Genomic DNA, 15,625 nt, shown 5'->3' on the forward strand with positions numbered 1-15,625 from the left:
TATTTACTTCTTCTTCTGACCCAAAAGTGTCTGGGCAGCAAAAAATAAGTCCTAGAGACACCAAATTTGGCAGGATAGTACCGTGGCTGTGGGGTGCACAATAGTGGTGTAACAATTTGCTCTGACAGCAATTCGATTTGATTATGATTCTTTACTTTACGATTATGATGCATCGTGAAATCTGAAATATCAGTAATGTTGTTAAAGCACATGTAGCGTAAACCTTTAATAGGTGTGCTTTATGTTTTTGACCAACAGATGGCAGTAAATTGAACTGTGTTCAGAGGCCTTGAGTAATAAAGCTTTGATAATTTCAATACATTTGTGATAAAAGCCCCATAGCTTCAAAAGCTCCATAATCCTAACACTAATTAAAAGTATTAATAATTAGCTGTTAATACAAATACTTACACTGTAATGTTGCCAAAATGACCTCTAATTAAATAAAAAAAAAAACTTTTTAACCTAATTGTGAATATATAGTAAATATTACACCCATTGCTTGTTTTAGAGCAGCAATTTGTGCTGTCATAAGTAATTCAGAAATGTTGATGAGCAATTGCCTACCTCTAGGTGTCAGTAGGCAGACAGCAACAATTGGTACTTCCCCTATAAGAGAGAACAGTGATTGCAGACATCATCAATGCTGAATGCTTATTGCCCGATGCAGAAATATACTTGGATATGCAAACACTATTGTAAACAGATGAGCAACACGAATCTGGACTTGGCTCACCCACGTGGCGCGGCGGCCGCAATCTAGCAGAATACACAAACCTTTCTCACAACATGACGATCATTGTGCATGGTCTACTCTTGTAAAAGTAAGACATTGCCGCTTGAAAAGCAATTACTGGAAGCAGTGTGATGAAGATAATGAACAGTGAATTGAGAACATTATCAACAGAAAAGCCTAAACCTCAACAGTCACCAGGTAGATGCATATGACAATTGTTCCCCCCCCAAACTTAGCGTATCTTTCTGATGGAGACAAGCTGCACTGTGGAGCATGGTCATCAAGGTGAGTAATCAAACGAGGGACAATACGAAGTAACTGTTTGCTTGGAAAAACAAAGGCATAGTGTGTGAAATGATTGTGTTTCACTCACATTCGAGTGAGTGAAAACAAACGCAGCATAACGAGTGATGAACAACAGCTGTCCAGAGCATAAAAAGCAAAGGTTGGAATATAATTGGATGAGAAGGGTAAATTAAATGAATGGCATAATAGTACTAGAAGTCTTCCTGATAGAAACTACTATTACACTTCCACTTATATAAGGGTGGTATTGTGTGGATTGAAAAGCCTGTAGTTACCGTTGTGCATGCCACGATATTTCCTTTAATAAAGGTAACTTTGACACTGCATCAGAAGCTAACGCTATGGGAGCACTCTTCAGGGGGTGTGACATTGAAACCCTATACAATATTGCTAATTTGATTGGTGGTGAAATTTTGCACTCTACCTCTACTGATGTCAAGCCGTAGCATCACACCAGAATTTTCCTCTGTCAGGGCAGCGTAGAAATCTCTCGTGCCCTGGAACCTTAAACCAACGCTTCGCTGTTCATGTTGCAGCTGGTAAGCGGGAACGAGTCCTACTCTTCTTCCTGCATGCGCCGGCAAAGAAGCAACTCTTCAAAAAAAATTCCGGGTTTGCAAGAAATCTAAAAGAGTCACTTGCTGAAAAGTGTGTCTTTTTAAAAACTCTTTCAATATTTTACAAGTGTCCCTCTGTCTGAGGAATGAGCAAATGGCTCAAGCCTTGCGTGCATCCTTTTTCTCCATATCAAGTGGCATTGCCTGACGTGGTGATCTGTGCCTCATAATCTGTGCACATGAAACGTCCTGGGAAATGTCACAAAATGTGATATATAGTGATTTTTACATGTAGATGGCGCTCCAGTACCTGTTCACCTGGTGCTTGTCCTGTAAGAGAACAGAATAAGAAAAGGAAGATAAAAGGAGGAGTTGATGTTACCTGACCATGTGTATGTTGTATGTTCTTGATATTGTCTAAAGAAATATTACATGGTGTCAGAAGAAAACTATGGATCAACTAAAGCCTCCAAATGGATTGAGTTTCGAAGGAAACATTGCAGAGAATTGGCGGACTTGAAATCAAAAGTTCGAGCTATATCTAATAGCAAGTGGAATTTTAGAGAAGTCAGAAAAGGTAAAATGTGCTACATTTCTTCACATAGCCGGTGATGAAGCTCTAAAGATATATAATACCATGGATTTTAATGAGGAGGAAATGAATAAAATAGAGACACTGAAAGAAAATTTCAGACAATACTGTGAACCACGGAAAAATGTAACATATCTAAGACACATGTTCTTCACTAGAGCACAGGGACCAACTGAAACGATCGATGCCTATGTGATTGATTTGAAAAATAAGGCCAAAGCATGTGAGTTTGCACAGCTGACAGATTCACTGATTCGAGATCGCATTGTTTGTGGTGTGAATAATGATCAAATTAGAGCTAGGCTCATATGAGAACCTGATCTTGATGTAAGCAAAGCTGTGAATATCTGTCGTGCAAGTGAAGCCTCAAAAAGCCAAATTAAAGCTCTTCATGAGGAAGCAAAAGTGACCGTAAACAAAAACAGCAAGATGAAGTTGACTAAGAAGCCACCTGAAAGTGGTGCTGCTGCGAACGCATGGTCAAAGAAGGAAAGCGAATGTACCGATGTGGTTACAGACACGAGCTCAGAAAGTGTCTGGCCTATGACCAAATATGCAAATTGTGTCACAGAAAAAAAACACTTTGGTCGGATGTGCAAAATGCAAAAGCAGAAAGACAGGGCAAAGCTAACTGAGAGAAAGTTCATGAAATTGAACAAGAGGGAAACACAGAAATGTTCATAGACACCATTGAAGAAAAGCAGTGAAGAGAAGAATGCATTCCAGATGGACACAGTAGCTGCTGCCACAGGAGTGGAAAGAGAAAAGTGGACAGAAACACTCAGAGTAAATAATAGAACACTTCCGTTCAAATTAGAGACCGGAGCGGAATGCAATGTACTTTCTTACAAAGACTTTAAAAGTGTTGCAGGGAAAACCAGGTCAATGCACAAAACAAACTGCACGTTAGTTGTGTATTCTGGTCACAAGATGGAGCCAAAGGGTAAAGCAAAGCTAATGTGCCAGTACAAAGACAAAAGCTGAGCTAGAATTCCAGATCATAGAGAGTGACTCACCTGCCATTCTGGGAAGATCATCCTGCACAGAATTAGGACTGGTCCAGAGAATCTACAAGGTAGATTGTGAAGAAAGATCAGATATCCTGAAAGAGTTTGATGATGTGTTAATGGCTTGGGGTGTGTACCAGGAATACATCATTTCAAGATAGATCCAACTGTACCTCCTGTGATTCATCCATCAAGAAAAGTGCCGATTGCACTAAAAGACAAAATAAAAACAGAACTCAACAGAATGGAAAGCCTTGACGTTATCGAGAAGCAGACAGAACCCACTGACTGGGTCAATAGTATGGTAACTGTAGTGAAACCAATCAAACTACAAATCTGCATTGATCCACAATATTTAAACAAGGCAATTAAGAGAGAACACTACCCACTCAGAACAGTTGAAGAGGTGGTGAGTGGAATGCCAAATGCAAAAGTTTTCTCCATGCTGGACGCTAACCATGGGTTTTGGCAAATCCAGATTGATGAAGAAAGTTCCAAGATTTGTACATTTAACACACCATTTGGTAGATACCATTTTAAGAGGCTTCCCTTTGGTGTTTCTTTGGCCCCAGAGGTGTTTCAGAAGTGCATCGCTCAAAGACTTGAGGACCTAGAGGGAGTAGTGAACATCATAGATGACATACTTGTGTGGGGCGAAATTGTGGAACAACATGATAAAAGACTCTGAAGGCTACTGGAGCAAGTCAGGAGCATACATTTTTCCGGGACAAATGCAAGATCAGAATGTCAGAAATAAAGTACATAGGACATGTACTGAGTGGAGACAGTTTGAAGCCAGATCAAGATAAAATCAAAGCAATTGTGGAGACAAACCTGCCCTGATGTGATTTCTAGGTATGATCCCATACCTTGCAAAGTTCATACCAAACTTGTCTGAGGTCATTAAGGAAACTCCTGGAGAGTGACGTAGAATGGCACTGGGAAACTGCACAGCAGAAAAGCTTTGAAACACTGAAGTCACAAATAAGCAATGCCCCAGTTCTCAAATTCTTCGATGTCCACAAAGAAGTGACTCTCTCTGGATGCAAGTTCAGAGGGTTTAGGTGCTGTCATTATGCAAGAAGGTCACCCGGTTGCATACGGCTCAAGATCACTGACTGACTGCCAGAAAAGGTATGCACGAATTGAAAAAGAGTTATTAGCCATTGTGTATGGGTGCGAGAAATTCAGTCAATACCTCTACGGCAAACCAGTAAAAGTCGAATCAGATCACAAACCACTAGAGACAGTGTTCAAAAGTCGGTTCAAAAAGCACCACCACGGCTTCAGCGGATGTTGATGAAACTTCAGCCCTATGAACTGGACAAACCAGGTAAAGAGCTAAAAATAGCTGATACACTCTGTAGAGCCTACCAGGAGGAAGGAACTGAACAGTTAATGGACAATGACTTGGAAGTGCTTCTACTGTCAGCCTATCTTCCAATCACTGAAGAGAAACTAAATACCTTCAAAAAGGCTACAGCAGTAGACAAAGAACTGCAGATGGTTACGGAATTAACTCAGACAGGTTGGCCAACATCAATAAGAAATGTTCCAGCTGCAATAAGAAAATACTGGACATTCAAAGAAGAACTTACCTGCTCTGAAGGACTGCTGTTTAAAAACACAAGACTTGTAGTACCACAAAGCCTGCAAGCAGAAATGTTGGAGAGGATCCATGAAAGCAATCTGGGAGTTGTCAAGTGCAAAGAGAGGGCAAGAGATGTGTTGTTTTGGCACAGCATGGGAAAGCAAATTGAAGAGATGGTGTTAATGTGTTCTGTGTGCAACACTTTCAAAATAAATAACACTAAAGAACCTCTTATCAGTCATGACATACCAGACAGAGCGGGGGCAAAGGCAGGAGTTGACCTCTTTCACTTCAATCAAGCAGATTACCTGCTCTGTGTCGATTACTTCTCAAAGTTCCCTGAAATCGCAAAATTGACAGACAACAAGTCAACAGGTGATAACTGCTTTAAAGTCTATGTTTGCAAGACACGGGATTCCTGATGAAGTCGTCTCAGATAATGGCCCACAATTTACAAGCGTTCACTTTCATAACTTCAAAGACAGCTGGGAGTTCAAACATTCAACTTCAAGTCCAGGATACCCTCAAGTAGATGGACAGAGTGAAAGAGCAGTTCAGACCATTAAAAACTTGTTGAAAAAAGCACAAGAAAATCAAGGAGACCCTTACATTGCTCTTCTTGAATACAGAAACACACCACTGGGAGGAGTGAAATTGTCCCCATCGCAGCTCTTTATGAGTTGCAGACTGAAAGCTAAGCTGCTAACCATGGGTCAGTTGTTAAAACCACAACTCCACATGGATGTTCAGAAAGGTCTAAAAGACAGACAGTGGAAGCAAAAATATTACTATGATTGTGGAACAAGAGAGATACCTACTCTAAGTAAGGGGGAAAAAGTCAGAGTTAGAGTTGAGAACAGATGGCAACCTGTAGTAGTGATGAAAAGTCATGACAAGCCAAGATCTTACCTGATACAAACAACAGATGGTGGAGTTTACAGGAGAAATCGGAGACACCTCTTCAAGACCAGAGAGATGAGTTTCCCAGATTCACACATTCAGGACTCAATGGATCCTCATATCACTGACTGTGTTACTGATGTGGGTGCAAAACAAGTGCAGACACCTGTTGCATCTCCTGTAAAGGTAGTTCCATCACCCAAATTTGTTACAGAAGAAACTATGAAGATGACATGCTCTGGTCAAGTGATTAGACCCCCCAAGCGTTATGCTTGTTGAAGAACTTTAAGTTCAAGGTGCAGTATGTAAGATTCAGAAACCCTTGTTATTAATGACACCTGTGGCCGTTAAGTGAACTGCAGCCAGCTACCTGTTGCTCGTGCTCGCACTCATGCACACATTGCATAGGGATGCGAGCATCGCCCCAAAACAATGACGTAACGTACAAAGAGATGACGTGATTCACCAACATCATGCTGACAGATGAGGTAGCATAATTAAAATTACACAGTTATGATTGTTTTACTGCAAACTTTGAGACAGTATATTATATTTGACTCTCCAGTGCTGGAACAGGGCTAAAACAAAGTGCGGATATAGATCTGACTATGCGAGACGGTAGTTTGAAGTAATCACTTTTCCTTGCATGATACATTGACTGCATTTATACGATAGCCTATGTCAGCATTAGCTAGCTAGCCAGCTTTATCAATAGCTGTTAGCTAAATTTGGTGGATGATGACAGTAGCTATTTATAAAATAGAATGTACATTATAAATATGTTGACACATCAGTATTGATGTGATTCCATCACAACTGTCATTTTGATATATCGATGCGCTGATGTTTTATAATAATAGAATGTATATATTTTCTGTATAACCAAGTTACGTTACACTAATTAATGGGTCTTTTTGCATTATCTTGAACATTGTCTAGCATTCATTTCATGTGTTATTGTAGTTTAGCTAAAATTACACAGATCAATCCTTATGGCACTATATTTCACATGCTTTGCAGTTATGTAAGCTTACCTGTTCCATAAGAAGAACGCCAATTCAGGGTCAACAGGAACAAAGGTCCCTCCAGGAATCAAATGCACTGCCGATGTTCACTCTAGTTTTTACTCGACCACGATCACGTTCCTGTTTAGCCAGACGGGATTCAGTAGGAGTCAGTGTTGTGCTGGGAGCCAGACATTTGCTGTATTCCATCTCTAAGATAACGTTACCTAGTGTTACAGACTGTTTGTTTATGAGGAAAAGAAGCTATTACTGAGGCAAGGCTCTCAGAAGCACACATAAATGTCACATCCTTTGGATTTTCCCGGCAAAAGCGACCCAATCCCTTCTCATGAAAATCAGTCTACAGGCTTTAATAGGCAACCTAGGAAGTCCGGGAAGGGCTCATTTTTTAAGTTGCATTACAAACTGTTCACACATTGGCAAAAAGTTTAATATTACATGAAAATTGTTACATATTGCACCTTTAAGCAAAGTAATATCTGAAATTTTGTGTTCATTTAAGATTTGTATTTATAGCCATTTGAGTTGAACTTTGGACATTCTAAGTTGCATCAAGAATCTGAAGTAAGTTTAAATTTTACAATTCTGTTAAAAAAAATTTTAGGAGGCAAAGTAATTTGTTAAAAAAAAAGAAAAAAAAGGAGATGTGATGTTCTTACCTGTAGATGACGCCGCTCCTGTACCTGTTCACCTGGTGCTTGTCCTGTAAGAGAACAGAATAAGAAAAGGAAGATAAAAGTAGGAGTTGATGTTACCAGACCATGTGTATGTTGTGTGTTCTTGATATTGTCTAAAGAAATATTACACAAAACATGTAAAAAGCATGTTGGCGCCTAGTCAGTAAGTTTCTTCCCTATGAATGAAACTTGATTCAGTTGCCATGTTGACATACAAGACTGACTAGCGCATTCAGTCAATTATCCTACGCTTGGCAAGGTTCAAGCTGGAGAGAACCCTGCCATTGAAAAAGGCTAAAGGTGTTCACTGGGTCGGCATGTCTTCGAGCTTCACCTATGGTGCTGCCCTTTCCAGAGTTGCACAATATGACTTGACATTCTTCCCATTCAGTGAGAATTCAGGTCTCTGCAGCCACCTTCATGGTGCTTGTTAAAAGCACCATGCCATGAATTGGCACTCTGGTCACCAAGATCTCTGCCCAGGAAACTGTCAGATCATAATGACACCCCTGTCTAAAATCCGTATTCCCCACCGTTGTAAGCTGGGAACGAGAGTGTGACATCTCCACAGTAATAAACTGTTGTTGACGCCATGGCAGAGGATGACAACACAGAGATTTTAGGTGTCGCCTGAGCAGCCCTCTTGGTTTCCACACGGTTGTGAGCCAAGCACAAGTTTATGGCATGACACAGGTCACTTTGTTGCCTGTTTTTACTGTGTTGATGGCATGCCAGAAAACTGCCATGTCACAACAAAAGATTTTAGACTTCTTCATGTTGCCTAAGAAGTCCTGTCTTTGTCTCTGTTGTTACGAGCTGGGAATGAGTTTGTGGCGTGACACAGGTCACTTACATGCCTGTTCTGATGACAGGCCAGAAGACTGCCATGTTGTAACACGTTGCATATGCATGAGGCATGCATGCTGGATAGACCCCGTTTAGCAGTTTCTCCTGCATTCCTAAGCCAATGCTCTCACTTTCCCAGCCGTTGTATGCCGGGAATGAGAACACTATTTCAGTCTTTGCTGTTGGCGGTATTCCAGAAGTCTGCCATTCCCTCAGCATGACTGACAGACTTCATAGTGGCTGCACGAGGCACAAACATATTCATAAAGTGAGCAAAAATGGACTTGGTTGCACTGAGCGACCATCCCCCGATGGTGGGTGCCATTCAGCCACTGGCAGCCACATACTGAGCAGAGTCGAACACAGACAATAATTTTCTGGTTGCCAAGTAGGACGGTAGGCTGTGGCCCATACTGGACTTGAGGCACTTGAATTGGACACTTATAATTCTCCATTCAAGGTAGTTACTCAGAGACATATTTTGTCTCATGTTTGTCCACTGGACTGGTTTGTGTCGAGCAATTTACAGATGTATATGTGCAGATACCACTTGCTGCGGGCCATTCTTCATATTTGCCATCAAGGGGATTGCGTTCCAGTTCAAGATCCTACCCTTCGAGTTGTCCTTGGTCCTTCCCACATATATGAAATGCGTACATGCGGTGCTTGCTCCGCTGAGGCAGAGTGGCGTCCGCGTTACCTTAAAGTAATGTTCCAGGTTCAATACAAATTAAGCTCAATTAACAGCATTTGTGGCATAATGTTGATTACCACAAAAAATATTTAGACTAAATAATTTCTTTAAAAATAATAGAAAAAATATGGGTTCCAGTGAGGCACTTACAATGTGAATGCTTTGGCCAATTTTTCAACGTTAAATTACTCACCGTTTCAAAACACGTAAACAATATGTGCATTAGCATGATTTTAGTGTGATAAAATTGTTTACTAACCTTTTCTGTGTAAAGTTATGGGCAATTTTACAACTTCATTACCATGATGATGTAATGTCAACAAACCCTAAAACCCTAAAATGACTTTAAAATGATGATACAAACAACTTTACAGCTCAAATAATACACAAGTTTTAACAGAAGAATTAATGTAAGTGCTTTTATAAAATTATAAGCTTCACATTTCTGTCTTTAACCCCTCCAAAAATTGGCCACATTCACTTCCATTATAAGTGCCTCACTGGAACCCAGATTTTAGCTTTTTTTTTTTTTTTTAAAGAAAAGGAGGAATGAATTTTTGTGGTAATCAACATTATGCTACAAATGCTGTCGATTGAGCTTAACTTGTACTGAACCTGTAATATTCCTTTAATGATTGGTTACTGATAGCTCATTTGAAGGTACAAGTGTGCAATTACAGAGACCTGTTGCTAGTACATTGGGGTCTCAAGGGCAACTGGACAAAGAGTGTGTGAGTGTCCAGTCAGCAAGTTTCCTTCCTAAGAATAAAACATGACTAAGTAACCATGTCGGCACCTGAATGACGAATGCGTTCAGCCCATTTTCCTACACTTGACAAGGTTCATGCTATGGAGAACCCTTCCATTCTGTCAGTACCAGTGAGCGCTGGGCTTGATGGCCAATGCAGGCATCGTCACCCTGCTATACTCACTACAGATGAGACCTCTCCATTACTGGTTTAACCCAAGGGTCCTTTATTGGTGCAAGGTTCACATCGCTCAGGTTCTTTCCCTGCAGGTGTTCTCTCCTCCTCCCTTGGAGTTGTACAAGGCCAAGAGACTGCACATGCTTTGTACCATAAGGGCATTATGCCTGTACATTGACCAAACAAGTCAATTCAGGGTATTGAAACAACTACAGTATGTGTTTGCTGTGGAGGCTAATGAAATCAGTTGGCCATCTCCAAGCAAAGGAATTCCCACTGGGTCATGGATGTTATTGCACTCATTCTTGAGTCTCAAGGTATGCAGTGTCCCATGGGCATAAAAGGTAATTCCACCAGGAGTATGGCCTCGTCCTGGGATGGGAAAAGGGTGTCTCTTTAGAAGACACATGAAAGCATGTGTACAATGTTTCATTACCCTGTTGGCTAGTGTCACTGTGCCAAAGCCTTTGGCCACATTGCTCCTCTACCTAGTATGGCTAGTTTCTCTGTCTTGGCATCAAGCTGTTGTTTTTTTCCCCCCACTTTTCTTCCTATTTCTCAATATGAAGGGGTGGCTACAGCCTTGCTTTTGACTGCCTTGTAATGGCTTGTAGTCATTGCACATCAGTGCTACAGCATTATGGTGTACAGCTCCCATAGCATTAGCTTCTGACACAGCATCAAAGTTACCTTTCTGGAAGGGAATGTCTGGGTTACTCACATAATCTTGGTTCCCTAAAGGAGCGAACAAGAAGCTGTGTAGCTGTGCTGCAGCTACTGACTTTTAGCTGTTATGGGACAAGAGATACAGACCCATCCCATTCTGCTTTCATGCTGCAGCCAGAAGATGTGCTGTGTGGTTTAATTTGGTAGTGCAGTTTCGTCACAATTTTGGAATATTTGGCTTTTGATGTTTCCTATGTGCAGCAGTAAATGGCAGCGCTTGATTATTTCGCTGATCAGCCCACTACCTTACCAGCCCACTAGGAAAGGTCCCGGTGCTCCCAATGACCAGTCCATCCCTGGATAGTCCCGAATCCATCCTACTACTCAGGTGCACACACACCCAAATTTGACCCTAGGTGGTGCTATAATGAGCACTTTTACATTTTCGCTAATGTTTTTGCAACTGTATGGGATAGAATCAGAATTCTTTTTCCGCTTATTCCCTGAGTCAAGCAAAATGAAATGCATATCTCTGGTTAATTTCTATCTATAAAATGTTTCCACTATTTTGAGTTAATTGTTTAGAAGAACCAAAACTGTAAAAAAGAAATGTATTTTTACTGAGAAAAGCCAGTATAATTTAATATTAATTCCACATTTTTCATTAAAAGTGTTAAATTCCCCTAAATACATTTAACTGATTATGTTACTGAAAAAAAAAACAGGTATTCTCATTTAAATGATGGTAAACGTCTAGATTACTATGGGAACCCTGGTTCCCTGAAAAAAGGGAACTAGACTTTACATCGGTGAGATGATGCTAGAGGTCACTCCTTTCAGGTAATCGGGGTTTCCATAGTAAACTAGACATTCCCTTTCAAGTCAGTCACTCGACATTATGTCGATGAGCAGACTCTAGGGGTCTGTATACCACAGCACCACAATACTGATTTGGCTGTGCTTTCTATCAAAAAATATGATAGAAAGTTTGCAGAAAGCCTGCTTCCACACCTAAGTGGGAAAGAGCTCAGGACAGTGAGTGACACAGCAGTGTCACTGAATAAGTATATTTCTTGCCTGAAAGGAAGATAACAGCCTGAGGGTAGCCATTTTCCTCCACAGAACTCACGTCAGGTGAGGTGCTGAACTGTTTGGAGGGAGGACTGAATTCACAGTCCTCGATCATGGCTTTTAAATGGGGCCACGAAGGTGTGCTTAAACTGATCAGAGGAACAGCGAATCTTCCTATGCAGGGTCTAGGAATAAATCACTAACCAATAAATCACCCTAACCCTACAACTGTTTTTCCATACAGGGAAAAGACAGTTAAGGTGATAGCAAATGGCACATGGGACTGCTAAAATGGTCAGATAGGAAGAGAATCCTTCCTATATGGAATCTAGAAAATACTTGATTTAAAAGACCACAATAACTGTTTTGCCAAGTTGGGAAGCAGTTAAGGTGTTAGAGAAGGGCTCCCCTTTTTGGGGAAGCACACAGACTGAATGATAGGAAGAAATCCTTCCTAATCTTATAGTAGGATATGGAATGTGATGACTGACTTATGTTGTGAGGCAGTTAAAACATTGTGCTTAGGACATATTGTCCCACAGACTCAGGGGTGCTGTATGAGTTAAGACAGGATTGATCTGTTACACCATGTGGATAGATTCAAACCTCACAATCAACTCGCAGTTGGCCCAGTTGCATAACAAAATGTGTTTGCCAAGAGGGAACACTCTTTCGTGCAGATAAAGAAGGGGTTAACCCTCCTGAGTGACTTCTTAGTGTAACTAGCCATATGGGTAGTGTACAGAAAGATTGATGCCACTAGAGCAGTATTTAAACTGCTATTGTGCTTAACAACCCAGGGAGAAGTGTTCACCTAGCAGGTAACAACCTTCTATGTGGTGTAAGTGCGGAGCCATATAGAGACATTCCTGTTGTAACTAGCCTGAGAGAGGAGTATATAAAAATCAATCTTAAGGCATTTACCAAGCCCTGTGTTTCATTCCAAATCACAGAAAGAGTTGGCTCGACAGCCTAAGCTGGCATGTACGCTCAATGTAAATGCACAACTCCAAATTCTAAGCAGGAATTTTCCACTGATAGAGCTTGGAGATCTCCCATGCGTTTCAAGAAGCGAGGGCCAGTAGTAATGCAGTCTTTAACAAGAGAGCGCACAATTTTACTGTCTCCAGTGGCTTCAGGTCACACAGTGGGACCGTAACAGGTCAAGAAGATCTGAAACGTCTCACACCAGGTAAAAAAATGGTAACAAGATTGTGTTTGGTTATTGAAATGCCACTGGTAGGGGTGTGGTTTGCAGCAATAATTGCAACATATACCTTTAGCATTAATGGGGAGAAATCCGCATCCAAGCGCTCTTAAAGGAAGTGAAGCACCACTTTTACTGAGCAATATGCTAGGTTTTCATACTGTGATGAACAACTGTCTGAAAAGTCTTGCCAAGTGGATAGAGTCAAACCCCACAGCCAACTTGAAGTTGGATCAACTGCTAACAAGAGGTCATTACCAAGAGGGAACACTCTTTCCTGCAGGTAAGTATGGCGCTAACCTTCCCAAGTGACCTCTTAGTGTAACTAGCCCTATGGGGTAGTGTACAAAACATCTGGGTTACTGGTGTAACCCCTGTTCCCTGATGGAGGGAATGAGACGTTGTGTCGATGTAGTGACACTAGGGGTTCGATCTTGAGAGCCCCAATCACCTTAAAATAGAAAAGGCCAATGAGAATTGGTGAGTGGAATTTGCATGCCACTCTCCGCCCCGGACATACAGGTATAAAAGGAGATGGCGTGTATCAGTCATTCAGATTTATGCTGAGGAGCTGATAGAAAGTCCTGGCCATGTCAGCGGCCGGTTCAGCACCAAGGCAGGAGGGACACAACGTCTTGTTCCCTCCATCAGGGAACATGGGTTATACCAGTAACCCAGATGTTCCCTGTCTGTCACTCACTCGATGTTGTGTCGATGTAGTGACACTAGGGGTTCCTATAGGAAATGCCGCAGGCGCTGAACCGTGTCACGAGGTACAGAAGAGTGGACATGGGCAAGTTGCTGCATACCTCGCAGCGAGCGCTCGACCATGTCGTGACCTTCCAGCGAGTTTAGGTAAGGAATCTCCCTAGTCCCGTTAAGGGGGGAGGAGGCACTATCCAAGGAGGCTACAGCAGTGGCCTTTCGTGATATTTGCTCTTAAGCAATTTCCTGCCAAGCACCTTCTAGGATAATGCTGGGAAGTGCTCTTCCCTCTCCAGGAGGGAAGGCACTACGGAGACATCCTACTGGAGGGAGGTTAACATGTGGAGAATACCTCACATGGACTTACCAACGGGGAAGTTCACATATAGAATGATACCACTGGGATGACCCTATCTATGGAGAGGGTACACAGCAACAGTGGGTGAAGCAGAGCGAGCCTCTGATAAGGGGAAACACAGGGTTAACCAGAAGGGAAACCGAACAGTGGAAATGCATCACACGGGCTTACCCAGAGGGGAATCACCATGTATGGAGCACTGAGCCCAAGTACACAGGCTCACCTGAAAAGGGGCATACCACAAATACTGGGCCTGGTGGCATCACTCCTCTGCCGAGTTCATCACTGAACAGTGCCTAAGATTTAGAGAGGCGTCCAGGGTTAACCAGTTACGGGGAACTGTTGTGGACAAAACAATGCACATTATCACCTTGAAAAAAGGGAAAGGTGTATTGCAAGTAGTACACCCAACCGGCTGCCCGGCCTACCTGCTATTACCTCGTAACACCTGGGATGAAACTGGTTCTATGCATAGGTTTTAAAATCTCGCAAAGGTATTGGGTGTAGCCCAACCCGCAGCTCTGCATATGTCTGCTAGAGAGGCCCCCCTTGCCAGTGCCCAGGAGGATGCAACACCTCTAGTGGAGTGCGCCCAAACTTCCAAGGGGTACAGCAGGTCTTGTGACTGGTAAACCAAGGAAATGGCACCCACAATCCAATGGGCCAGCCTCTGTTTGGAGACAGCTTTCCCCTTCTGCTGCCCTCCAAAGCAGACAAAGAGCTGCTCTGAGTGTCTGAAGCTCTGTGTGTGGTCCAGAGAGATGCTCAGGGTGTGAACTGGACACATCAACGACAAGGCCGGGTTTTTCTCCTCTGAAGGGAGTGCTTGCAGGTTCACCACCTGGTCTCGAAAGGGAGTGGTGGGAACTTTGGGCATGTAACCGGGTCGGGGTCTCAAGATCCCGTAAGAGTGTGCTGGCCCGAACTCCAGGCATTCACTGGTGACAGAGCGCCTGTAGGTCTCCCACCCTCTTGATGGAAGTGAGCGCCACCCAGAGGGCCATCTTCAGTGACAAAGTGCTGAGCTCGGCCTGCTCGAGGGGCTCAAAGGGGGCTCTCTGTAGGGCAGGTAGGACCACAGAGAGATCCCAACAGGGAATCAGGCGCGGTCTAGGAGGGTTCAACCTCCTCACGCCTTTGAGGGACCTGGTGATCAGGTTGTGCTGCCGTGAGGGTCTCCCATCCAGTGTATCATGATATGCTGCTATAGCAGCCACGTACACCTTCAGGGTAGAGGGAGACAGCCGTCTCTCCAGCCCTTCCTGTAGGACCGCGCGCCTCTGTGGGTCTTCCCCACGGGAAGAACACCAGTTCGCGAAGAGACACCACTTCAAGGCATACAGCCGCCTCGTAGAGGGGGCTCTCACCTGAGTGATCATATTTACAGCTGTTGGCAGAAGATTCGCTAGGTCTTCCACGTCCTGTCCAGGAGCTAGTCGCGGAGATTCCAGAGGTCTGGCCATGGGTGCCGGAGTGTACCCTGCCCCTGAGTGAGAAGGTCCTGCCTCAGGGGAATTCACCAGGGAGGGGCTACTGCCAGGAGCATCAGGTCTGAGAACCACATCAGGTTGGGTCAGTACAGTGCAACAAACAGGACTTGCTGCCTATCCTCCCTGACTTTGCACAGTGTTTGTGCAATGAGGCTTACTGGAGGAAACGCATACTTGCGTAGCCCCCGAGGCCAGCTGTTCACCAGGGCATCCGTGCCGAGGGGAGCCTCAGACAGGGAGTACCAAAGAGGGCAGTGAGAGGAATCTCAGG

At 43.1% G+C, this 15,625-nt stretch overlaps 1 protein-coding gene across 3 annotated transcripts in view; it reads left to right on the plus strand.

Annotated features, from left to right (window-relative positions):
* spire2 (spire-type actin nucleation factor 2) overlaps positions 1-15,625 on the plus strand; it is a 95,797-nt gene that overhangs the window by 28,232 nt on the left and 51,940 nt on the right. The window lies entirely within an intron of this gene.

Source organism: Myxocyprinus asiaticus, chromosome 48 (genome assembly GCF_019703515.2).
Source record: "Myxocyprinus asiaticus isolate MX2 ecotype Aquarium Trade chromosome 48, UBuf_Myxa_2, whole genome shotgun sequence".
Classification (NCBI taxonomy): domain Eukaryota; kingdom Metazoa; phylum Chordata; class Actinopteri; order Cypriniformes; family Catostomidae; genus Myxocyprinus; species Myxocyprinus asiaticus.